Source organism: Orbicella faveolata, unplaced genomic scaffold (genome assembly GCF_042242905.1).
Source record: "Orbicella faveolata isolate gen_17 unplaced genomic scaffold, um_ofav_v1 contig_35, whole genome shotgun sequence".
In the NCBI taxonomy this organism is placed as follows: Eukaryota; Metazoa; Cnidaria; class Anthozoa; order Scleractinia; family Merulinidae; genus Orbicella; species Orbicella faveolata.
Window position 1 is genome coordinate 1,996,306 of NW_028301564.1, and position 23,695 is coordinate 2,020,000.

The 23,695-nt window shown below is 39.3% G+C and overlaps 17 non-coding genes across 17 annotated transcripts; 6 read left to right on the plus strand and 11 right to left on the minus strand.

Moving 5' to 3' along the window:
• Positions 1–1,482: 1,482 nt before the first annotated feature.
• Trnaa-agc (transfer RNA alanine (anticodon AGC)) lies at positions 1,483–1,555 on the minus strand. Its single transcript has one exon. It is a non-coding gene; the product is annotated as a tRNA-Ala (tRNA).
• A 1,405-nt stretch (positions 1,556–2,960) lies between these two features.
• Trnai-gau (transfer RNA isoleucine (anticodon GAU)) lies at positions 2,961–3,033 on the minus strand. Its single transcript has one exon. It is a non-coding gene; the product is annotated as a tRNA-Ile (tRNA).
• Positions 3,034–3,927: 894 nt separating this feature from the next.
• Trnaa-agc (transfer RNA alanine (anticodon AGC)) lies at positions 3,928–4,000 on the minus strand. The gene has a single exon. It is a non-coding gene; the product is annotated as a tRNA-Ala (tRNA).
• A 1,325-nt stretch (positions 4,001–5,325) lies between these two features.
• On the minus strand, positions 5,326–5,398 carry Trnaa-ugc (transfer RNA alanine (anticodon UGC)). Its single transcript has one exon. It is a non-coding gene; the product is annotated as a tRNA-Ala (tRNA).
• Positions 5,399–5,838: 440 nt separating this feature from the next.
• Positions 5,839–5,911, minus strand: Trnaa-agc (transfer RNA alanine (anticodon AGC)). The gene has a single exon. It is a non-coding gene; the product is annotated as a tRNA-Ala (tRNA).
• Positions 5,912–6,639: 728 nt separating this feature from the next.
• On the plus strand, positions 6,640–6,712 carry Trnai-gau (transfer RNA isoleucine (anticodon GAU)). The gene has a single exon. It is a non-coding gene; the product is annotated as a tRNA-Ile (tRNA).
• An 807-nt stretch (positions 6,713–7,519) lies between these two features.
• On the plus strand, positions 7,520–7,592 carry Trnai-gau (transfer RNA isoleucine (anticodon GAU)). Its single transcript has one exon. It is a non-coding gene; the product is annotated as a tRNA-Ile (tRNA).
• A 269-nt stretch (positions 7,593–7,861) lies between these two features.
• On the plus strand, positions 7,862–7,934 carry Trnaa-agc (transfer RNA alanine (anticodon AGC)). Its single transcript has one exon. It is a non-coding gene; the product is annotated as a tRNA-Ala (tRNA).
• Positions 7,935–10,050: 2,116 nt separating this feature from the next.
• On the minus strand, positions 10,051–10,123 carry Trnaa-agc (transfer RNA alanine (anticodon AGC)). The gene has a single exon. It is a non-coding gene; the product is annotated as a tRNA-Ala (tRNA).
• Positions 10,124–11,764: 1,641 nt separating this feature from the next.
• Positions 11,765–11,837, minus strand: Trnai-gau (transfer RNA isoleucine (anticodon GAU)). Its single transcript has one exon. It is a non-coding gene; the product is annotated as a tRNA-Ile (tRNA).
• A 1,614-nt stretch (positions 11,838–13,451) lies between these two features.
• On the plus strand, positions 13,452–13,524 carry Trnaa-agc (transfer RNA alanine (anticodon AGC)). The gene has a single exon. It is a non-coding gene; the product is annotated as a tRNA-Ala (tRNA).
• Positions 13,525–14,396: 872 nt separating this feature from the next.
• Trnai-gau (transfer RNA isoleucine (anticodon GAU)) lies at positions 14,397–14,469 on the plus strand. The gene has a single exon. It is a non-coding gene; the product is annotated as a tRNA-Ile (tRNA).
• A 1,784-nt stretch (positions 14,470–16,253) lies between these two features.
• Positions 16,254–16,326, plus strand: Trnai-gau (transfer RNA isoleucine (anticodon GAU)). The gene has a single exon. It is a non-coding gene; the product is annotated as a tRNA-Ile (tRNA).
• A 2,677-nt stretch (positions 16,327–19,003) lies between these two features.
• On the minus strand, positions 19,004–19,076 carry Trnaa-agc (transfer RNA alanine (anticodon AGC)). The gene has a single exon. It is a non-coding gene; the product is annotated as a tRNA-Ala (tRNA).
• A 406-nt stretch (positions 19,077–19,482) lies between these two features.
• Trnaa-agc (transfer RNA alanine (anticodon AGC)) lies at positions 19,483–19,555 on the minus strand. Its single transcript has one exon. It is a non-coding gene; the product is annotated as a tRNA-Ala (tRNA).
• Positions 19,556–20,543: 988 nt separating this feature from the next.
• On the minus strand, positions 20,544–20,616 carry Trnaa-agc (transfer RNA alanine (anticodon AGC)). Its single transcript has one exon. It is a non-coding gene; the product is annotated as a tRNA-Ala (tRNA).
• A 2,087-nt stretch (positions 20,617–22,703) lies between these two features.
• Trnaa-agc (transfer RNA alanine (anticodon AGC)) lies at positions 22,704–22,776 on the minus strand. Its single transcript has one exon. It is a non-coding gene; the product is annotated as a tRNA-Ala (tRNA).
• Positions 22,777–23,695: the final 919 nt, after the last annotated feature.

Below are 23,695 nucleotides of genomic sequence, written 5' to 3' on the forward strand. Positions count from 1 at the left end.
ATAAGACAAAAGAAAACAAAAGACAAAGACATGTTACCATGAGTAGCAAAAATCTAGATCTTGGAGAATCCGGGTATCGATCCCGTTACCTCCCGCATGCAAAGCGGGCGCTCTACCATTTGAGCTTATCCTCCGGTACGCAAGAATCAGGCGGAAAATGACTGTGATTGAGTAGATTTAGAGATTTACATGATCTATATTAAGGTATCTAGTAGATCATCAGCTGCGGTGATGGGTTAATTAGTCTAACAAGAAAAGGAAGCATACAATACTAACGCAAAGAACATATTAAGCTAGTTTAGGAAGGTAATCAGGGGCCCGTTTCCCGAAGGTCCCGAAAAGTTTTCGCACCGGAAAGCCGTAGCAAAATCTCAAACCTTCTGATTACAGAGCTTTGTTATTCACATATTCTTAATATGAAGAGAGGTTCTCAGGGTTCAGTACTTAGAAGAATTAGAAATTGCAGGAAAAAAGAGAGGCGAATATCAGCTTCGAAATGTTTTGGAATCCACGTATCATAAAAACTCCAGAGTGACTGTAATACAGTGATTCTGTGCAGGAAGTCATGACACACTACTATGGGTAGCACAAATCTTTATCTTGGAGAATCCGGGTATCGATCCCAGTACTTCCAGCATGCAAAGCGGGCGCTCTACTAATTGAGCTAATCCCCCAGAACACATCACTCATGAGCAACTTATGTGGAAATAACTGTGATTGAGTAGATTTAGAAATTTACATGATCTATACTACTGTATCTAGCAGATCATCATCTTTGATGATTGGCGGTTAATTCCTTTAACAAGAAAAGAAACAGAGAATAATGGCACAAACGAAAATGACAATTTTAAGCTACTTCAGCAGGGTAATCAGATTTGTTATACAACGGGCCACCATTTTATTCTACTTAAAAGAAGAGTAACAAACGTTAGGACAACCCACTTTGTTTATTTTCTGACTGAAAATAAACAAAAGAAGAAAGAGAACAGCAGCAAAAACGAACAAATTAAAAAGCAATAATTTACTGATAGCAAATATCGTTGTAGTCATCAGAGATAATTAAAAAAGGAAGTATCACTGGAGAATCCGGGCATCGATCAAGGTACTACACGCATGATAAGCGGGCGCTCTACCATTTGAGGAAATATGCGCGTATACCGGTAGAGTAAAACAAGTATTGGTTATGGTCTCTGTGAGGGTTGATCTGACGACCTTGGCTCCTCGGTTGTCTCCTTTCATTTCGTGAAGTCGTTATCTTGGCCTTCCTCCGCTGCCGGAGACAGATAGTAAATGACCAAGGACCTCTTTTGTAGTGCCAGAAAATAGCAGAGAGACTGTAATACGGTGATTTTGTGCAGAAAGTTAAGAATCTCTACCGAAGTAAGCAATAGCAACAGTAAATAAGTAATGAATAAAGACCAGTAAAAAGAAAAGAAAAGAGAAAAATGTTGCCGTGAGTAGCAAAAATGTGTTTGTGCTCCTTGGAGAATCCGGGTATCGATCCCGGTTCCTCCCGCATGCTAAACGGGCGCTCTACCATTTGAGCTAATTCCCCGGTATACATTTTGTGACTCCAGTTCCTATAGCTGAATAATCTTAAAGTAGCTCAACCTCCTGTTTTAACAGAGAAAACTGACTCAAAAAAGAAATCCACGAGAATCATAAAAAAATGAAAATGAATTCTTGTGGTCCTATCACGTGCGAGTACAAACTTAATCCAATCACAGCATGTGAGTCCAAGGTGTACATTAGCTACACTAAAAACAAAGGATAAGCATACGAAATGCGTGCAAAATACTCTACGCAGCCCTCCAAAACTTGGAGATATGCCGTATAAATGCAACGCATAACTGTCTTACGCTTTATCCTTCAATTCAAATCACACATGCTGGAGAAAATAAGCGTTATAGCCATCATAGAAAACACAGTGTCAAGCTGTGTACAATAGGATCGAAGACTTTATGCCCACCATTCGCTAGTGGCAAAACTACCAATCACAATCAAGAATTCTCGATCCGCCGAACGAGTATATAATACCAAAAAATATGCCAGGTGCGGAGTGTTACCGAGTATTGGTCTCTACCACTCCATTCTATCGGCAACTGATGAGATCCAGAAGGATCGAAACCGCGGTCTTGCCTGATCTACAAGGCTACGAGCCTCCTAACAAAAGAGGGACTATTAACAGTCTCCAGAAAACCTGCCAACATCGCAAATAAAAGCAATGACAACCACAACGTGGAGCTGGATGAACAATCATAGGAAGAACTCCTAAATTCAGAGCTTTTGCCTGAACAAAACCACACAATAGCATAAGCAACACGCTAAACGGTCCACAGACTTGCGCGTGAACACCTACTTTTGCAGTTCCAGAACGAACAAACTGGAAGGACAAAAAGCTCGATGAAATTGATGCAAGAAGCATAAGAACGTCTCTCTAAGACAGACTCATAGCTTTCAACAAGGAAAGCTACAGCTATCTCTGGCGAAGCCGGACAAAGATAAATATGACACCCGTGATAACAAGCAGCATAACTTGCAACAGTAAATCAAACAGCCGGGCCCGGCGAAATAATACAAAATGCAAGTAACCAACATGCTCACGGAATATTTCAAACTTTGTCCCTCCAGAGCTAATATTTAGAGAGCTTAAAACATATCTTGCAATCAAATGAGCTAAAAAAATAGCACGTGGCCAAAAACAGAGGTGTCAAACTCAACAAATTACACGCGGATAGCAGCGGAAACCACGCAGACCTATGACCTCTAACGGCTCTACTCTGGTGAAATGTCCTCCTAAAAACAGGATTATTGCTTAGCGAAATATTCAAAGATCCCCCTATCGTACAATACAAAAGGGGCAGATCCTCAAAGATATACTAGTTCGAGCAAAACTCTCAAAGCGGCTACGACACGTGGATAGGAGTTGTGTAGGCCTGTCAACCCATTGTTATCACTTGTGGTCCGTGTGAGGGTCGAACTCACGACCTCGGCGTTATCAGCACCACGCTCTGCCAACTGAGCTAACGGACCAATTGCAATTGCGCAAGTGTTAACTTAAAAGTCAAACTATTATGTAATCACCTGCAAGACTGGAGTTGAAATGCTACCATCTAATTTTGGTAAAGAATTAGCACTTGGCAGTTCGCTAGACTCCTCTCGAGATTTCATTTCACCCGAGTCATCAGACACTCCAAAGTAGTCATCTTCGCCATCCTCGGTTGCTGGAGATAGAGGGTGAACGACAAGCACCTTTGTTCTAGTTCCAGTAGACAGCAATGACTGTAATACAGTGATTTTGTGCAGCAAGTTATGACACACTATCCGCGTTTTAAGAGCAGATAAATAAGGAAAAGAGAACTGCGAAAAGAAAACAAAACAAAACAAGAGACAAAAACATGTTACAATGAGTAGCAAAAATCTTGATCTTGGAGAATCCGGGTATCGATCCCGGTACTTCCCGCATGCAAAGCGGGCGCTCTACCATTTGAGCTAATCCCCCAGAACATATTCCTCAATAGAAACTTATGAGTGAAATTACCGTAATTGAGTAGATTTAGAGATTTATACGATCTATATATTACGGTATCTAGTAGACCATCATCTGCGGTGATGGATTAATTCATTTAACAAGAGAGGATACAGACAATATTGACAGAAAATAACATCATAAAAATTTTAAGCTAGCTCTCAGCAGGATAATCAGATCCGTTATATATAGGGAAACCACCTTATATATTTATTCCAGTGAAATGAAGAGCAGCAAATGTTAGGGCAATCTACCTGGGTTTCTACAGTGGGCTTCTGACAAAAAATAAAGAGAAGAAGAAAGAAAACAATAACAAAAAGAGCCAATTAAAAAAATATATTTCACTAACAGCAAATATCGTTGTTGTCATCAGAGATAATTAAAAAAGAAAGTATCACTGGAGAATCCGGGTATCGATCCCGGTACCTCCCGCATGCTAAGCGGGCGCTCTGCCATTTGAGCTAATTCCCCAGACACGGTTTTGTCTCCTTTTGTTTTAAGACAATTTTTTCTTTAATATAGCCAGTAACTCAGACAACGAATTTCTGAATAATAAAATAATCAAAAATCTCTGCAACTTAACATTAGAAATAAAAAACGAGAATCCAAAATGCGATACACTTAAAAAAAAGGAGCACACTTGAAAAAATGCGCTACAGTTGAAAAAATGCGGCATAATTGGAAAAAATGCGGCACACTTGAAAACTGATGCGGCGCACTTAAAAAAAAGCGCCACGCTTGAAAAAATGCGCTACACTTGAAAAAATGCGACAAACTTGAAAAAATGCGTCACACTTCAGAAAATGCGCCACACGTGGAAAAATGCAGCATACTGAAAAAAATGCGGCACACTTTAAAAAATGCGGCAAACTTGAGAAAATGCGGCACATTTGAAAAAATACGCCACACTTGAAAAAATACGCCACACTTGAAAAAATTCGCCACCCTTGAAAAAATGCCCCACACTTGAAAAAATGCGGCACGCCTGGAAAACTGCGGCACACTTGAAAAAATGCGCCAAAGTTAAAAAAAAATGCGGCATACTTGAAAAAAAGCGCCACACTTAACAAAATGCGGTATACTTGAAAAAAAGCACCACACTTGAAAAAATGCGGCACACTTTAGGAATGCGCCACACTTGAAAAAATGTGCCACACTTAACTTGAAAAAATTCGGCATACTTGAAGAAATGCGGCCGACTTGGAAAAATGCACCACGCTTGAAAAAATACGGTAACCTTAAAAAATGCGGCACACTTAAAAAATGCGCCGATAAAATGCGGCATACTATAAAAATACGTTACACTTGAAAAAATGCAACATACTTGGAAAAATGCGCCACACTTGGCAAAATGCGGCACACTTGGGAAAATGCACAGTTTTGCATAAAATTGTTTATATCTCCCTTTCTACCGTTTGCCAAAGATTTCGGGAAGTGCTGATGTCTAATGCCTTAAATAATTGTATGGTGTCAGGTAGATAAAAAGAAGTATTGGTAATTGTCTCTGTGAAGGTTGAACTCACGACCTTGCACTCTAGGTCGACTCCTCTCAGATTATGAGGTTGTTGTCTTGGCCTTCCTCGGCTTCCGGAGAAAGAGAGTAAGCGACCAAGGACCTTTTATCCAGTGCCAGGAAATAGCAGAGTGACTGAAGTACAGTGACGTTGGGCAGAACGTTATAAATCTCCACCGAAGTGAATAACAGTAACATTGGATAAGTAAGGAAAAAAGACCAGCAAAAAGAAAATAAAAAGACGAAATGTTGCCATGAGTAGCAAAAATGCTTTTGTTTTCCTTGGAGAATCCGGGTATCGATCCCGGTACCTCCCACATGCAAAGCGGGCGCTCTACCATTTGAGCTAATCCCCCCGACCGCGTACGTCCCTCAATAGGAACTTATGATCGAAATTACTGTGATTTAGCAGATTTAGAGATTTACATGATCTATATTACGGTATCTACTAGATCATCATGTGTGGTGTTCGGTTAATCCCTTTAACAAGAAAATATACAGACAGTACTGACATGAAAGAAAATGACAATTTCAAGCTAGTTCGTAGAATAATCACGTATATCGGGGAACGACCTTGGAGATACGTTCCAGTGAAATGAACAGCAGCAATACAATCGCAGCTTTTTGCCGAAATCGTTAGAGGAATCTACTTGGGTTTCTACGGTAAGCTTCTGACAAAAAGAAAAAAAGAAAGAAGAAGAAAAGAGTTGCAACAACGAACAAATAAAAAAAAACACAACACCTCACTGATGGCAAATATCGTTGTTGTCACGAGAAAAAAGAAAGAATGTTTCATTGGAGAATCCGGGTATCGATCCCGGTACTTCCCGCATGCTAAGCGGGCGCTCTACCATTTGAGCTAATTCCCCATTGCACAAGTGTTTTAATGAAAATAAAGTTTTGAATTAAAATGAATTCAACTATTCAGCACATCGTAACTATTTGGAAATTTTCGTCAAATTTTACAGAAAATAGAAAAGGAGACATTTAATATATTACCTTTATTACTATCTTCTAACACTTTAAAAAAAAAGCTATTTTTAAATAATTCAAGAAAAATTTAAGGTGGCTCTGAACCCTATGTACCGAATTCAACTTTGCCAAAAGTTGCATCTTAACATACTTATCAAAATTTGATAATATAAAAAATTATCCATGTCGTGTATGAATTATAAGCCCCTAAAGCTGTAGTTAAGGGTGTTTTTAGCAGGTTATTCTGTTGCTATGGTAATCCATTGTGTCACAAAAATGATCACAACGAGTTCAGCGATGATTGGGCAGTTTGTTGATACAATGATTTTAGCATCAAGTGATAAAGAGCGGTTATAATGACCCATCAAAATGTAACTGCTGGAAATTGTTTTGAGCTATCTTAAATTAGTCTTTTTATTTGTGTAAGCCTCGTGTCTCGACGTAATCTAAGGGCGCGGCGAGATAAATCAAACTGCCACAAGTACTGAATTCGTTGTTTAAGTTTCTCTTTACATTTTCTTTGATACATGTATCCCCAAACTCCACTAGTCTTTATTCACCATTGTGGTTATTCACTATTCAGTAACCACATGTCCTCTTTGTTTCACATTTGGTAACAGCAACTGGTCCGTTAGCTCAGTCGGCAGAGCGTGGTGCTGATAACGCCAAGGTCGTGAGTTCGAACCTCACACGGACCAGACAGTTGCCAGATTTGTCAACAATTATGCTGAATAATTTTTTTTCTGTGTTCAACTCGATCATGTTTTTCCCTTGGTGATCATCGGTTAAAAATTCATAGCCTTTTGTATGACTTAAGTACCTGAATGTAACTCCTGACTGTAATAAACTGTTAGTTTTCCAAACAAATTACAATAATTAACTGAAAATGGACACAATACAAACAAAATACTCCATTTAAGAGCTCTGTTTATAGGTAGCTTTTGTTAATTTTAAAGGGTAAAAGATAGCGTTACAGAACTGATTTATACCATGTCATAGACATACAGTGGCCACCACAATCAACGCCATATGCTCGAAGCGCATGGTGGGAAGATTGGAGGTAATACCGTCGAATATACAACGGCTTTCCTGTATTCTGTTTGGCTGTATTTTCTATGGCATGGTATAATAAAGATCAATATAGGTCAAGTAAGTCTCTAAATCTGCTCAATCGCAGTAACTTTTCTCATAAGTTTTCAAAAAGAGTTATGTTCTGGGGGATTAGCTCAAATGGTACAGCGCCCGCTTTGCATGCGGGAGGTACAGGGATCGATGCCCGGATTCTTCAAGAAAAATATTTTTGCTACCCATGGTAACATTTTGTTCTGTTTTAATTCTAAGCACTTCTTTTTATCTGCTGATAAAACGCGGTTAGTGTGCCGTGACGCCCTGTACAAAATCAGTGTACTAGCGAACTGCCAAGCGTTCATTCTTTACCAAATTTAGATGGTCCTGCTGAATATTACGAATTTGCCTTTTGTTTTTACCTTTGTGTAACAGCAATTGGTCCGTTAGCTCAGTCGGTAGAGCGTGGTGCTGATAACGCCAAGGTCGTGAGTTCGACCCTCACACGGACCACATAAATTTCGTTTCACTTTTTATGATACGTGGATTGAAAATCATTTTACAGCTGATGTTCGTCTCTTTTTCTTTTTCCATCAAACTGTTCTAAAGACAACCCTGAGAGTATTTCCTGAATCATGAACAAATGCTACCCTGCCTGAACTAGCTTACAATTCTCATGTTGTTTTGAGTCAGTATTTTCTGTTTGAACAGAACTTTGAGCCACTTTAAATCTATTCAGTTAGAGCAATAGAGTCACAACTTTCAAACGGCAAACGCATTTCGGGGAATTAGCTCAAATGGTAGAGCGCCCGCTTTGCATGTGGGAGGTACCGGGATCGATACCCGGATTCTCCAAGGAAAACAAAAGCATTTTTGCTACTCATGGCAACATTTTGTCTTTTTATTTTCTTTTTGCTGGTCTTTTTTCCTTACTTATCCAATGTTACTGTTATTCACTTCGGTGGAGATTTATAACGTTCTGCCCAACGTCACTGTACTTCAGTCACTCTGCTATTTCCTGGCACTGGATAAAAGGTCCTTGGTCGTTTACTCTCTTTCTCCGGAAGCCGAGGAAGGCCAAGACAACAACCTCATAATCTGAGAGGAGTCGACCTAGAGTGCAAGGTCGTGAGTTCAACCTTCACAGAGACAATTACCAATACTTCTTTTTATCTACCTGACACCATACAATTATTTAAGGCATTAGACATCAGCACTTCCCGAAATCTTTGGCAAACGGTAGAAAGGGAGATATAAACAATTTTATGCAAAACTGTGCATTTTCCCAAGTGTGCCGCATTTTGCCAAGTGTGGCGCATTTTTCCAAGTATGTTGCATTTTTTCAAGTGTAACGTATTTTTATAGTATGCCGCATTTTATCGGCGCATTTTTTAAGTGTGCCGCATTTTTTAAGGTTACCGTATTTTTTCAAGCGTGGTGCATTTTTCCAAGTCGGCCGCATTTCTTCAAGTATGCCGAATTTCTTCAAGTTAAGTGTGGCGCATTTTTTCAAGTGTGGCGCATACTTTCAAGTGTGCCGCATTTTGTCAAGTGCGGCAATTTTTTTTACTGTGGCGTATTTTTTCAAGGGCGCCGTAATTTTTCAAGTGTGGCGCATTCCTAAAGTGTGCCGCATTTTTTCAAGTGTGGTGCTTTTTTTCAAGTATACCGCATTTCGGTGGAGATTTATAACGTTCTGCCCAACGTCACTGTACTACAGTCACTCTGCTATTTCCTGGCACTGGATAAAAAGTCCTTGGTCGTTTACTCTCTTTCTCCGGCAGCCGAGGAAGGCCAAGACAACAACCTCATAATCTGAGAGGAGCCTTGAACTTAGAACTTGCGATCTAGTTTATATTCTTAGTTCGATAAAGCTATTCAGCTAGCCGCAAACAGCTATTTTTTTACTTAATTATGTCACATTTAGTTTCGTTTTATGAGTAGAAAAATGAGAAAAAAAGAATCGCAAAAAAGACAAAAAGACAAAAAGATTATCTTCATCTTGGAGAATCCGGGTATTGATCCCGGTAATTCCCGCATGCAAAGCGGGCGCTCTACCATTTGAGCTAATCCCCCATTGTACAGGTATTTTAATGAAAATAAGGCTATGCAATAAAATAAACTGATAATGCGAAGCTATATCCATGTTTTCGACAAATTTTGCCGAAAACGAAAGGAGATATTAACGCACTACCTTTATTGTGATTTTAAAACACTTAAAAAGGCTATTTTAAAATTATTCAAGAAGTGGTAATTTACCAGATAACATTAAAACATTACTGTAGATCTGAATTTTGTATTTCGGAGTGAAAAACACCGCAACATTCCAACAACGTGAACATTTATTACCAGTTTTCATTGCATACACGAGTTGAACTTAGAACTTACGATCTAGTTTATATTCTTAGTTCGTCAAAACTATTCAGATAGCATTTAGAAAAAGACAAATAAATTATCTTTATCTTAGAGAATCCGGGTATCGATCACTGTAATTCCCACAAGCAAAGCGGGCGCTCTACCGTTTGAGCTAATTCCCCAGAATACACCCCCATTGGAAACTTATGAGTGAAAGAACTGTGATTGAGTAGATTTAAAGATATACATGATGTATATTACCGTATTTAGTAGAACATCATCTGCGGTGATGGGTTAATCCATTAACAAGAAAAGAAACAGACAATCCTGACACAAAATAACTTGACAATTTTAAACTAGTTCAGCAAGGTAATCAGATCCGTTATATATCGGGGAACGACCTTGGACATTTGTCCAGTGAAAAGAAAAGCAGCAATAGAATGCTTTTCGGCGTAAAACGTTAGGAAATCTACTTGGGTGTCTAAACGGTTGGCCTCTGACAAAAGATGTAAAAAAACAAAGAAGGCAACAGCAAAAACACGTTATTTAAAAAAACAATATTTAGTTGCGTAGCAAATATCATTTTTTCACGAGAATAAAAAAGAAACAGTATCATTGGAGAATCCGGGTATCGATCCCGGTACCTCCCGCATGCTAAGCGGGCGCTCTACCATTTGAGCTAATTCCCCAAATACAATGTTTGAATTGCAGATGGCCAATGCCTTAGATACTCATATACTAAAAAACAACACGTGAAGTCATGCTGTCAGGTAGAGAAAAAGAATCATTGGTAATGGTCTTTGTGAGGGTTCAAAACACAACCTCGGCCTTTCGGTCTTCTCTTTTCAGTTCGTGAGGTCGTTATCTTGGCCTTCCTCGGCTGCCGGAGACAGAGAGCGAATAACCAAGAACCTTTCCTCTAGCGCCTGGAAATAGCAGAGTGACTATAGTCGAGTGATTTTGTGCAGGGAGCCATGGCACTCTTCCCACGTAGGTAACAGTAACTGGAGATAAATTAGGAAAGAAAGACCAGCAAAAAGAAAAGAAACGACAAAAATGTTGCCATGAGTAGCAAAAATGTTATTGCCTTGTCCTTGGAGAATCCGCGTATCGATCCCGGTACCTCCCGCATGCTAAGCGGGCGCTCTACCATTTGATTTAATTCCCCGGAATACGTTAACTATTTGAAAGTTGTGTCTCCACTCGCTGTAACTGAATAGATTTAAAGTAGCTCAAGTTCCTGTTCAAACAGAGAATACTGACTCAAAAGAACATGAGAGTTGTAAGTAAGTTCAGACAGGGTAGCCAGGCTGTGTTCGTGATTCAGGTAATGCTCTCAAGTTTGTCCTTAAGGAGTTTGCAAAGAAACGGAGACGAATATCAGCTTTACAACCTTTTTTATCCACGTATCAAAAATAATAACAATAAATATTTGTGGTCCGTCTGGGGATCGAACTCACGACCTTGGCGTTATCAGCACCACGCTATACCGACTGAGCTAACGGACAATTTGCTGTTACAAATTAGCTTCTAGAATACTGCAAGACTGGATTCTTAAATCATCTTAAATGTTATCATCTAATTTCGAGAAAGAATGAATGCTTGGCGGTTCGCTAGACTCCTTTCGGGATTTCATATCACCCAAGACATCAAACACTCCAAGGTCGTCATCTTCGCCATCCTCGGCTGCTGGAGATATAGGGTGAACAACTAGGACCTTTGTTATAGTGTCAGTAGATAGCACGGTGACTTTAATACTAGCTTGCAGAACAGGCGGATTAGCAGGCTCTAGCGCGATACACGAACGTATTGCGCTAGAACACGCTAATCCGCCTGTACTGTAGGCTACTTTAATACAGTAATTTTGTGCAGACAGTCATGTGCAGGTAAATGAGGAAAAGAGAATTACAAAAAGGAAAGAAAGACATAAATGTTACTATTGTTGCAAAGAACTTGGCCTTGGAGAATCCGCGTATCGATCCCGGTACTTCCCGCATGCGAAGCGGGCGCTCTACCATTTCAGCTAATTCCCCGGAATACGCGCTTGCCATTTGAAAGTAGTGGCTGCAGTTGGTGTAACTGAATAGATTTAAAGTATCTCAATTTTCTGTTCAAACAGAGAATATTGACTCAACAGAACATGGAGATTGTAATCTAGTTCAGCCACTTTGTAGCCTGTGTTCAAGATCCAGGTATTGCTCTCAGTGTTTTCCTTGAGGCGTTTGCTGAGAAAAAAGACACGAACATCAGCTTTAAAATGTTTTTGAATCACGTAACAAAACAACAACAACAAAAAACAAACACAAAGTTAAAAAAAAAATACATTGTCGTGGTCCGTGTAAGGGTCGAACTCACGACCTTGGCGGTATCAGCACCACGCTCTACCGACTGAGCTAACGGACCAACTGCTACCAAGCAGTTGTTGAAATAGGAACTCAAATTAGTTTGTAGTCTACTGCAGGACCGGATTTTAAATGCTACCATTGACTCTGGTAAAGAGTGAGCGTGTGGCAGTTCGCAAAACTTTTCTCTTTCATATCGCCCGAGACATCAGACACTCCAAGGTCGTCATCTTCGCCATCCTCGGCTGCTGGAGATAGCCTGAGCGTGAACGACAAGGACCTTTGTTTTAGCGTGTGCCAGTAGAGAGCAGAGTGACTGGAATACAGTGATTTTCTGCAGGAAGTCATGACACACTAGTACTACCCGCGTTCTATGAGCAGATAAATAAGAAAAAGAGAACTACAAAAAGGAAAGAAAAGACAAAAAAAAGTTACTGTTGTTGCAAAAGACTTGGCATTGGAGAATCCGGGTATCGATCCCTGTACTTCCCGCATGCAAAGCGGGCGCTCTACCATTTGAGCTAATCCCCCAGAATAAATTGCTGATAGAAACTTATGAGTCAAATTAGTGTGATTAAGTAGATTTAAAGATTTATATGATCGATATTACGGTATCTAGTAGATCATCATCTGCGGTGATGTTCCAGTAATCCCTTTAACATGAAAAGAAACAGACAATACTGACACAAAAGAACATGACAATTTGAAGCTAGTTTAGCAGGATAACCAGATCTGTTATATATCGGGGAACGACCCTGGACATTTGTTTTAGTGAGAATAGAGCAGCAATAGAATGATTTTTGCGGAAAACGTTAAGTCAATCTACTTGGATTTCTACCGTAGGCTTGTCGCAAAAAAAATAAAATATGAAGGAAAGAAACAACAACAAAAACGAAAAAATTAAAAAAAGCCCCAGTGTTGTCATGAGAAGAAAAGGTGTCTTGGAGAATCCGGGTATCGATCCCGGTACCTCCCGCATGCAAAGCGGGTGTTCTACCATTTGAGCTAATTCCCCAAACAAAGGTTTCTTGGGTTTGGTTATAAAATAATTCCTGTCCTTAATATAGCCTGTTCAGTAACTTCAGAGAACAAATTTGTAAGTAATGAGATAATCGATAGTACTTTAGAAACTGAATAAAAGAGAATCCAAAATTGGTTATGTCTTTCTTTCTATCGTTTGTTATGATCAACGCCTTAGATATTCGTACTGCAAAACCGAAAACAAAAAAACAAAATGAAGTCCTGCTGTCAGGTAGAGAAGAAGAAGTATTGGTAATGGTCTGGGTAAGGGTTGAACTCAAGACCTTGGCCCTTCGGTCGGCTCCTTTCAGTTCGTGGAGTCGTTATCTCGGCCTACCTCGGCGGAAAACAAACACATTTTTGCTACTCATTGCAACATTTTTTGTATTTTCTTTTCTTTTTGCTGGTCTTTTTTCCCTCCTTATCTACTGTTACTGTTATCTACGCGGGTAGAGTGTCGTCATTACTTCTTTATATGAGTCGCCTGCTGTACTACAGTCCTGATATCTCCCGGCACTATTTTGGGTTCTTTTTATTCAGTTTCTAAAGTACTATCGATTATCTCATTACTTACAAATTTGTTCTCTGAAGTTACTGAACAGGCTATATTAAGGACAGGAATTATTTTATAACCAAACCCAAGAAACCTTTGTCTGGGGAGTTAGCTCAAATGGTAGAGCGCCCGCTTAGCATGCGGGAGGTACCGGGATCGATACCCGGATTCTCCAAGACACCTTTTCTTCTCATGACAACACTGGGGCTTTTTTTAATTTTTTCGTTTTTGTTGTTGTTTCTTTCCTTCATATTTTTTTTTTGCGACAAGCCTACGGTAGAAATCCAAGTAGATTGACTTAACGTTTTCCGCAAAAATCATTCTATTGCTGCTCTATTCTCACTAAAACAAATGTCCAGGGTCGTTCCCCGATATATAACAGATCTGGTTATCCTGCTGAACTAGCTTCAAATTGTCATGTTCTTTTGTGTCAGTATTGTCTGTTTCTTTTCATGTTAAAGGGATTACTGGAACATCACCGCAGATGATGATCTACTAGATACCGTAATATCGATCATATAAATCTTTAAATCTACTTAATCACAGTAATTTGACTCATAAGTTTCTATCAGCAGTTTATTCTGGGGGATTAGCTCAAATGGTAGAGCGCCCGCTTTGCATGCGGGAAGTACCGGGATCGATACCCGGATTCTCCAATGCCAAGTTTTTTGCAACAATAGTAACTTTTTTTTGGCTTTTCTTTCCTTTTTGTAGTTCTCTTTTTCTTATTTATCTGCTCATAAAACGCGGGTAGTACTAGTGTGTCATGACTTCCTGCAGAAAATCACTGTATTCCAGTCACTCTGCTCTCTACTGGCACACGCTAAAACAAAGGTCCTTGTCGTTCACGCTCTATCTCCAGCAGCCGAGGATGGCGAAGATGACGACCTTGGAGTGTCTGATGTCTCGGGCGATATCAAAGAAAAATTTTTGCCAGCTGCCACGCGCTCACTCTTTACCAAAGTAAATGGTAGCATTTAAAATCCGGTCCTGCAGTAGACTACAAACTAATTCGACTTCTATTTTAACAATAGCGTAGCAGGAGTTGGTCCGTTAGCTCAGTCGGTAGAGCGTGGTGCTGATAATGCTAAGGTCGTGAGTTCGACCCTCACACGGACCACGACTATTTGTCTTTTTTTTTTTTACTTTTTGTTTTTTTGTTGTTGTTGTTGTTGTTTTGTTACGTGATTCAAAAACATTTTAAAGCCGCTGTTGGTCTCTTTTTTTCAGCAAACGCCTCAAGGAAAACACTGGTAGAGCGCCCGCTTAGCATGCGGGAGGTACCGGGATCGATACCAGGATTCTCCAAGGAACGTTTATGTCTCGTGATAACATTGGGGCTTTTTTTTGCCGTTTTTGTTGTTGTTTTTCCCCATTTATCATTTTTTGTGACAAGCCTACGGTAGAAATCCAAGTAGATTGTCGTAACGTTTTCCACAAAAAAGCATTTTATGGAACAAATGTTCAAAGTCGTTTCCCGATATATAACGGGTCTGTTAACCTTGCTGAACTAGCTTCAAATTGTCATGTTCTTTTGTGTCAGTATTGTCTGTTTCTTTCCTCGTTAAATGGATTAACCCATCACCACAGATGATGATCTACTAGATACCGTAATGGTAATATAAATCAGGTAAATCTCTAAATCTACTCAATCACGGTAATTTCACTCATAAGTTTCTATTATAGACGTATTCTGGGGGATTAGCTCAATTGGTAGAAACAAGTATAGATATAAAGGTCAGCTCTTAAATAGCTTATCGTATTCAGTTTTTCATCAGGCCATAAATAGGGTAGGAAAAATCGTAGATTTTGGTGTCAAATAGCGCAAGAGGGGCGGCACACCCCAAACCATATGTTTTTGGGATTAACTTCCCTCCCACCACTCCTCCCTGCCCATAAGTCGTTCGCAAACCATAAAAAGAGATATATAACCAATCCTATTATTTAGAAATTCGTTATCTGAAGTTACTTAACTCGCTATATAAAGGAAAGCAATTGTTTTATAACCAAAAGCAGAAAAAAACTGCGAGATTAGTTCAAATGCCATGCGCCCGCTTAGCATGCGGGAGGTACCGGGATCGATACCCGGATTCTCCAGTGATACTTCTTTTTTTTTTCTAATGATAACAACGATCTTTGTTATCACTGAAATATTATTTTTTATTTATTTAATTGCCTGTTTTTGCTGTTTTGTTTTGTTTTGTTTTTTTTATCAGAGGCTTACCGCAGAACTCAAGGATCTGATTATCCTGCTGAACCAGCTTCAAATTGTCATATTCTTTTGTGACGCCTTTGTATTGTCTGTTTCTTTTCTTGTTAAATAGACTAACCCATCACCGCAGATGATGATCTACCAGATTCCGTAATATAGATCATATAAATCTGTAAATCTACTCAATCACTGCAATTTCATCCATACGTTTCCACAGTGGGATATGTTCTGGGGGATTAGCTCAAATGGTAGAGCGCCCGCTTTGCATGCGGGAAGTACCGGGATCGATACCCGGATTCTCCAAGATCAAGAGTTTTCCTACCCATGGTAACATTTTGTTGTCTTTTCTTTTCTTTTCTTTTCGCAGTTCTCTTTTCTTCATTTATCTGCTAATAAAACGCGGGGAGTGTGCCATGACTTGCTGCACAAAATCACTGTATTACTATCACTGCTCTCTACTGGAACTAGAACAAAAGTCCTTGTCGTTCAATCTCTATCTCCAGCAGCCGAAGATGGTGAAGATGACAACCCTGGAGTGTCTTATTACTCAAGTGATATGAAATACCTAAGGGAGTTTTGGGAACTGCCAAGTGCCCATTCTTTACCAAAGTAGATGGTAACATTTAAAATCCGGTCCTGCAACAGACTGAAACTAATGTGGTTTTTATTTTAACAAATGCGCAACAGCAATTGGTCCGTTAGCTCAGTAGGTAGAGCGTGGTGCTGATAACGCCAAGGTCGTGAGTTCGATCCTCACACGGACCACGGCAATTTACTTTTCATGTGTTTTTTGTTACGTGGATTTAAAAACATTTTAAAGCTGAAGTTCGCTTCTTTTTTTCAGCAAACGCCTCAAGGAAAACAGTAAGAATCATGAACTCAGTCGGGTTATCCTGGCTGAACTAGCCTACAATTTTCATGTCCTTTTGAGTCAGTATTCTCTGTTTGAACAGAAACATTGAGCTACTTTATATCTATTCAGTTTGGTAGAGCGCCCGCTTAGCATGCGGGAAATACCAGGATCGATACCCGAATTCTCCAAGGAACATTTTTCTCTCGTGATAACATTGAGGGTTTTTTTTTATTTTTTCCGTGTCTATTGTGTTTTTTCCTCCATTTTTAATTTTTTATGACAAGCCTACGGTAGAAATCCAAGTAGATTGTCCTAACGTTTTTCGCAAAAAGCATTCTATTGCTGCTCTTCTTTTCACTGAAACAAAGTCCAAGGTCGTTCCCCGATCTATAACGGATCTGATGACCCTGTTGAACTAGCTTAAAATTGTCATAAAAGTGTATACATGAAAGATCATATATTTGAACTGCGGAGAATGATATAAAGACATGATTGATCATCTAGTTAACTGGGAGCTGTCCACTTTGTGAGTTCGTAATATACCCTAGAAGGTGAAGAATAAAAGTGTATATATGAAAATTCATTTATTTGAACTGCGGAGAAAGATATGAAGACATGATTGATCATGGGAGTTATGCGCACAACTTAAGCAGTTGTGGAATTTAAGCTCTCACACGGACCACGACTATTTTTTTTATATGGTATGGTGACTCAAAAACATTTTAAAGCTTATATTTGTCTCTCTGTTTTTAGCAAACTCTTCTAAGGACAACTCTGAGAGCATTACATACCTGAATCATGAACACAGACTACCCAGCCTGAACTAGCTTACAATTCTAATGTTTTGAGTCAGTTTTCTCTGTTTGAATAGAAAATTGAGCTACTTTAAATCACTTCAGTAATAGCAACTGAAGTTGAACTTTCGAACGTTATCGATTTTTCGATAAAACGATTCTTCTACTTTTGCAGCAGTCTCAAGTCATGTACTGGCAAATTAGAATCGAAACTTAAATTGAGCTTTTGTTATCTTAAAAAAAACAAATGGAGAATCCGGGTATCGATCCAAGTACCTTCCGCATGCTAATCGGGCGCTCTACCATTTGAGCTAATTCCCCATTTTACTGGTGTTTTAATGAAAGTAAAGTTATGTAATGAAATAAAGTGATAATGCGAAGCTATATCCATGTTTTCGACAAATTTTACTGAAAATGAAAGGAGATATTAACGCGCTACCTTTATTGTGATTTTAAAACACTTAAAAATGCTATTTTAAAATTATTCAAGAACTGATCATTTGCCAGATAACATTAAAGAATTACTGTAGATCTGAATTTTGTATTTCGAAGTAAAAAACACCGAAACATTCCAACAACGTGAACATTAAAACACAAAAAACAAAAAAACACACGACTTGAACTTAGAACTTGTGATCTAGTTTATATTCTTAGTTCGTTAAAGCTATTCAATTAGCCGCAAACAGCTATTTTTTTACTTAATTATGTCACATTTAGTTTCGTTTTATGAGTAGAAAAATGAGAAAAAAAGAATCGCAAAAAAGACAAAAAGACAAAAAAATAATCTTCATCTTGGAGAATCCGGGTATCGATCCCGGTACTTCCCGCATGCAAAGCGGGCGCTCTACCATTTGAGCTAATCCCCCATTGAACAGGTATTCTGATGAAAATAAGGCTATGTAATAAAATAAACTGATAATGCGAAGCTATATCCATGTTTTCGACAAATTTTGCTGAAAACGAAAAAAGATATTAACGCGCTACCTTTATTGTGATTTTAAAACACTTAAAAATGTTATTTTAAAATTATTCAAGAAGTGGTAATTTACCAGATAACATTAAAGAATTACTGTAGATCTGAATTTTGTATTTCGGAGTGAAAAACACCGCAACAATCCAACAACGTGAACATTTATTACCAGTTTTCATTGCATACACGAGTTGAACTTAGAACTTACGATCTAGTTTATATTCTTAGTTCGTCAAAACTATTCAGATAGCAGCAAACAACTGTTTTTTCATTTAGCTATGTTACATTTAGAAAAAGACAAATAAATTATCTTTATCTTAGAGAATCCGGGTATCGATCACTGTAATTCCCACAAGCAAAGCGGGCGCTCTACCGTTTGAGCTAATTCCCCAGAATACACCCCCCATTGGAAACTTATGAGTGAAAGAACTGTGATTGAGTAGATTTAGAGATATACATGATGTATATTACCGTATTTAGTAGAACATCATCTGCGGTGATGGGTTAATCCATTAACAAGAAAAGAAACAGACAATCCTGACACAAAAACTTGACAATTTTAAACTAGTTCAGCAAGGTAATCAGATCCGTTATATATCGGGGAACGACCTTGGAGATTTGTCCAGTGAAAAGAAAAGCAGCAATAGAGTGCTTTTTGGCGTAAAACGTTAGGAAAATCTACTTGGGTGTCTAAACGGTTGGCTTCTGACAAAAGATGTAAAAAAAGAAAGAAAGCAACAGCAAAAACACGTTATTTAAAAAAACAATATTTAGCTGCGTAGCAAATATCATTTTTTCACGAGAATAAAAAAAAAACAGTATCATTGGAGAATCCGGGTATCGATCCCGGTACCTCCCGCATGCTAAGCGGGCGCTCTACCATTTGAGCTAATTCCCCAAACACAATGTTTGAATAGCAGATGGCCAATGCCTTAGATACTCGTATACTAAAAAACAAAACGTGAAGTCATGCTGTCAAGTAGAGAAAAAGTATCATTGGTAATGGTCTTTGTGAGGGTTCAAAACACAACCTCGGCCTTTCGGTCTTCTCTTTTCAGTTCGCGAGGTCGTTATCTTGGCCTTCCTCGGCTGCCGGAGACAGACAGCAAATAACCAAGAACCTTTCCTCTAGCGCCTGGAAATAGCAGAGTGACTATAGTCGAGTGATTTTGTGCAGGGAGCCATGGCACTCTTCCCACGTAGGTAACAGTAACTGGAGATAAATTAGGAAAGAAAGACCAGCAAAAAGAAAAGAAAAGACAAAAATGTTGCCATGAGTAGCAAAACGATTTTTGCCTTGTCCTTGGAGAATCCGGGTATCGATCCCGGTACCTCCCGCATGCTAAGCGGGCGCTCTACCATTTGAGCTAATTCCCCAGGATATGTTAGTGATTGAAAGTTATGACTCCACTTGCTGTAACTGAATAGATTTAAAGTGGCTCAACGTTCTGTTCAAACAGAGAATGCTGACTCAAAACAACATGAGAATTGTAAGCTTGTTGAGGCAGGGTAGCCTGTATTTATGATTCGGGAAATACTCTCGGGTTGTCCTTAGAACAGTTTCCTGGAAAAAGAAAAAGTGACGAACATCAGCTGTAAAATGATTTTCAATCCACCTATCACAAAAAAATAAAACCAAATTTTCGTGGTCCGTGTGAGGGTCGAACTCACGACCTTGGCGTTATCAGCACCACGCTCTGTCGACTAAGCTAACGGACCAACTGGTATTATACAAGTGTTAAACAAAAGACAAATTTGTAATCCACAGCAGGACCGGAGTTAAAATGTTACCATCTAATTTTGGTAAAGAATTACTGCTTGGCAGTTCGCTAGACTCCTTTCGGGTTTTCATATCACCCGAGTAATCAGACACTCCAAAGTCGTCATCTTCGCCATCCTCGGCTGCTAAAGAAAGAGAGTGAACGACAAGGGCCTTCGTTCTAGTGCCAGTAGATAGCAGAGTGAATGGCATACAGTGATTTTGTACAGGACGTCATGGTACACTACCCGCGTTTTATTTGCAGATAAAAATAACTGCTTAGAAAAACAAAAAAACAAACAAAATGTTACCATGGGTAGCAAAACTATTTTTCTTGGGGAATCCGGGTATTGCTTTCGGTACTTCCCGCATGCAAAGCGGGCGCTCATTTCAGCTAATACCCCAGAACACATTCATCCGAATAGAAACTTATGAGTGAAATTACTCTGATGAACTAGATTTAAAGATTTACGGGATTTATGATTGTGGTGTCTAGTAAATTATCACCTCCAGTGATGGTTTGTCCCTGTAGCAAGAAAAAAAAAGCAGAGACCAAAACAATTAAAATATCTTTGTTGTCACGAGAGGAAAAAAAGAACTTGTCCTTGGAGAATCCGGGTATCGATCCCGGTACCTCCCGCATGCTAAGCGGGCGCTCTACCATTTGAGCTAATTCCCCGGAATACGTTAACTACTTGAAAGTTGTGTCTCCAATCGCTGTAACTGAATAGATTTAAAGTAGCTCAAGTTCCTGTTCAAACAGAGAATACTGACTCAAAAGAACATGAGAGTTGTAAGTAAGTGCAGACAGGGTAGCCAGGCTGTGTTCGTGATTCAGGTAATCCTCTCAAGTTTGTCCTTAAGGAGTTTGCAAAGAAAAGGAGACGAATATCAGCTTTAAAATCTTTTTGAATCCACGTATCAAAAATAATAAAACTAAATATTCGTAGTCCGTCTGGGAGTCGAACTCACGACCTTGGCGTTATCAGCACCACGCTATACCGACTGAGCTAACGGACAATTTGCTGTTACAAATTAGCTTCTAGAATACTGCAAGACTGGATTCTTAAATCATCTTAAATGTTATCATCTAATTTCGAGAAAGAATGAATGCTTGGCGGTTCGCTAGACTTCTTTCGGGATTTCATATCACCCGAGACATCAAACACTCCAAGGTCGTCATCTTCGCCATCCTCGGCTGCTGGAGATATAGGGTGAACGACTAGGACCTTTGTTCTAGTGTCAGTAGATAGCACGGTGACTATAATACTAGCCTGCAGAACAGGCGTATTAGCAGGTTCTAGCGCGATACACGAACGTATTGCGCTAGAACCCGCTAATCCGCCTGTGCTGTAGGCTACTTTAATACAGTAATTTTGTGCAGGCAGTCATGTGCAGGTAAATGAGGAAAAGAGAACTACAAAAAAGAAAGAAAAGACATAAATGTTACTATTGTTGCAAAGAACTTGGCCTTGGAGAATCCGCGTATCGATCCCGGTACTTCCCGCGTGCGAAGCGGGCGCTCTATCATTTCAGCTAATTCCCCGGAATACGCTTTTGCCATTTAAAAGTAGTGACTGCAGTTGGTGTAACTGAATAGATTTAAAGTATCTCAATTTTCCGTTCAATCAGAGAATATTGACTCAATAGAACATGGGAATTGTAATCTAGTTCAGCCACTTTGTAGCCTGCGTTTAAGATCCAGGTATTGCTCTCAGTGTTTTCCTCGAGGCGTTTGCTGAAAAAAAGAGACGAACATCAGCTTTAAAATGTTTTTGAATCACGTAACAAAACAACAACAACAAAAAAAAACAAAAGTAAAGGAAAAAAAATAAATCGTCGTGGTCCATGTGAGGGTCGACCTCACGACCTTGGCGTTATCAGTACCACGCTCTACCGACTGAGCTAACGGACCAACTCATGCTACGCATTTGTTAAAATAGAAGTCGGATTAGTTTGTAGTCTACTGCAGGACCGGATTTGAATGAGCGTGTGGCAGTTCGCAAAACTATTTTCTTTCACGTTGCCCGAGACATCAGACACTCCAAGGTCGTCATCTTCGCCATCCTCGGCTGCTGGAGATAGCCTGAGCGTGAACGACAAGGACCTTTGTTTTAGCGTGTGCCAGTAGAGAGCAGAGTGACTGGAATACAGTGATTTTCTGCAGGAAGTCATGACACACTAGTACTACCCGCGTTCTATGAGCAGATAAATAAGAAAAAGAGAACTACAAAAAGGAAAGAAAAGACAAAAAAAAGTTACTGTTGTTGCAAAAAACTTGGCCTTGGAGAATCCGGGTATCGATCCCGGTACTTCCCGCATGCAAAGCGGGCGCTCTACCATTTGAGCTAATCCCCCAGAATGAACTGCGCATGCTGATAGAAACTTATGAGTGAAATTACTGTGATTAAGTAGATTTAAAGATTTATACGATCGATATTACGGTATCTAGTAGATCATCAGCTGCGGTGATGTTCCAGTAATCCCTTTAACATGAAAAGAAACAGACAATACTGACACAAAAAGAACATGACAATTTGAAGCTAGTTCAGCAGGATAACCAGATCCGTTATATATCGGGGAACGACCTTGGACATTTGTTTTAGTGAGAATAGAGCAGCAATAGAATGATTTTTGCGGATAAGTTGGATTTCTACCGTAGGCTTGTCGCAAAAAAAAAAAATAAAATATAGAGGAAAGGAACAACAACAAAAACTAGAAAATTAAGAAAAAGCCCCAGTGTTCTTATGAGAAGAAAAGGTATCTTGGAGAATCCGGGTATCGATCCCGGTACCTCCCGCATGCTAAGCGGGCGCTCTACCATTTGAGCTAACTCCCCAAACAAAGTTTTCTTGGGTTTGGTTATAAAATAATTCCTGTCCTTAATATAGCCTGTTCAGTAACTTCAGATAACAAATTTGTAAGTAATGAGATAATCGATAGTATTTTAGAAACTGAATAAAAGAGAATCCAAAATTGGTTATGTCTTTCTTTTTATCGTTTGTTACGATCAACGCCTTAGATATTCGTACTGCAAAACCAAAATCCAAAAAACAAAATGAAGTCCTGCTGTCAGGTAGAGAAGAAGAAGTATTGGTAATGGTCTGGGTAAGGGTTGAACTCAAGACCTTGGCCCTTCGGTCAGCTCCTTTCAGTTCGTGGAGTCGTTATCTCGGCCTACCTCGGCGGAGACAGAGAATAAACGACAAAGGACCTTTGTTCTAGTGCCAGGAGATATCAGAGTGACAGTAGTACAGCAGGCGACTCATATCAAGAAGTAATGATGGCACTCTACCCGCAGAGATAACAGTAACAGTAGATAAGAAGGGGAAAAAGACCAGCAAAAAGAAGAGAAAATACAAAAAAATGTTGCAATGAGTAGCAAAAATGTGTTTGATTTCCTTGGAGAATCCGGGTATCGATCCCGGTACCTCCCGCATGCTAAGTGGGCGCTCTACCGTTTGAGCTAATTCCCCTGAATACGTCATGAAGTAGATCAATTGTTTTTCTTCAAAACGAGAATACTGACTCATAATTTTAGAAAACGGATTTCCAGCATTTGTCAAAAATTACATAAAGTAAAAAAGGAGATTTCAATGCGCTACATTTACTGTCATTTTAAAACAATTTAAAATACTATATACTATTTTTAAAACGTTCAACAAAATAAGTTGAATTTTGTCTTTTGGAGGAAAAATCTATCCGGGTATCGATCCCGGCACCTTCCGCATGCAATGCGGGCGCTCTACCATTTGAGC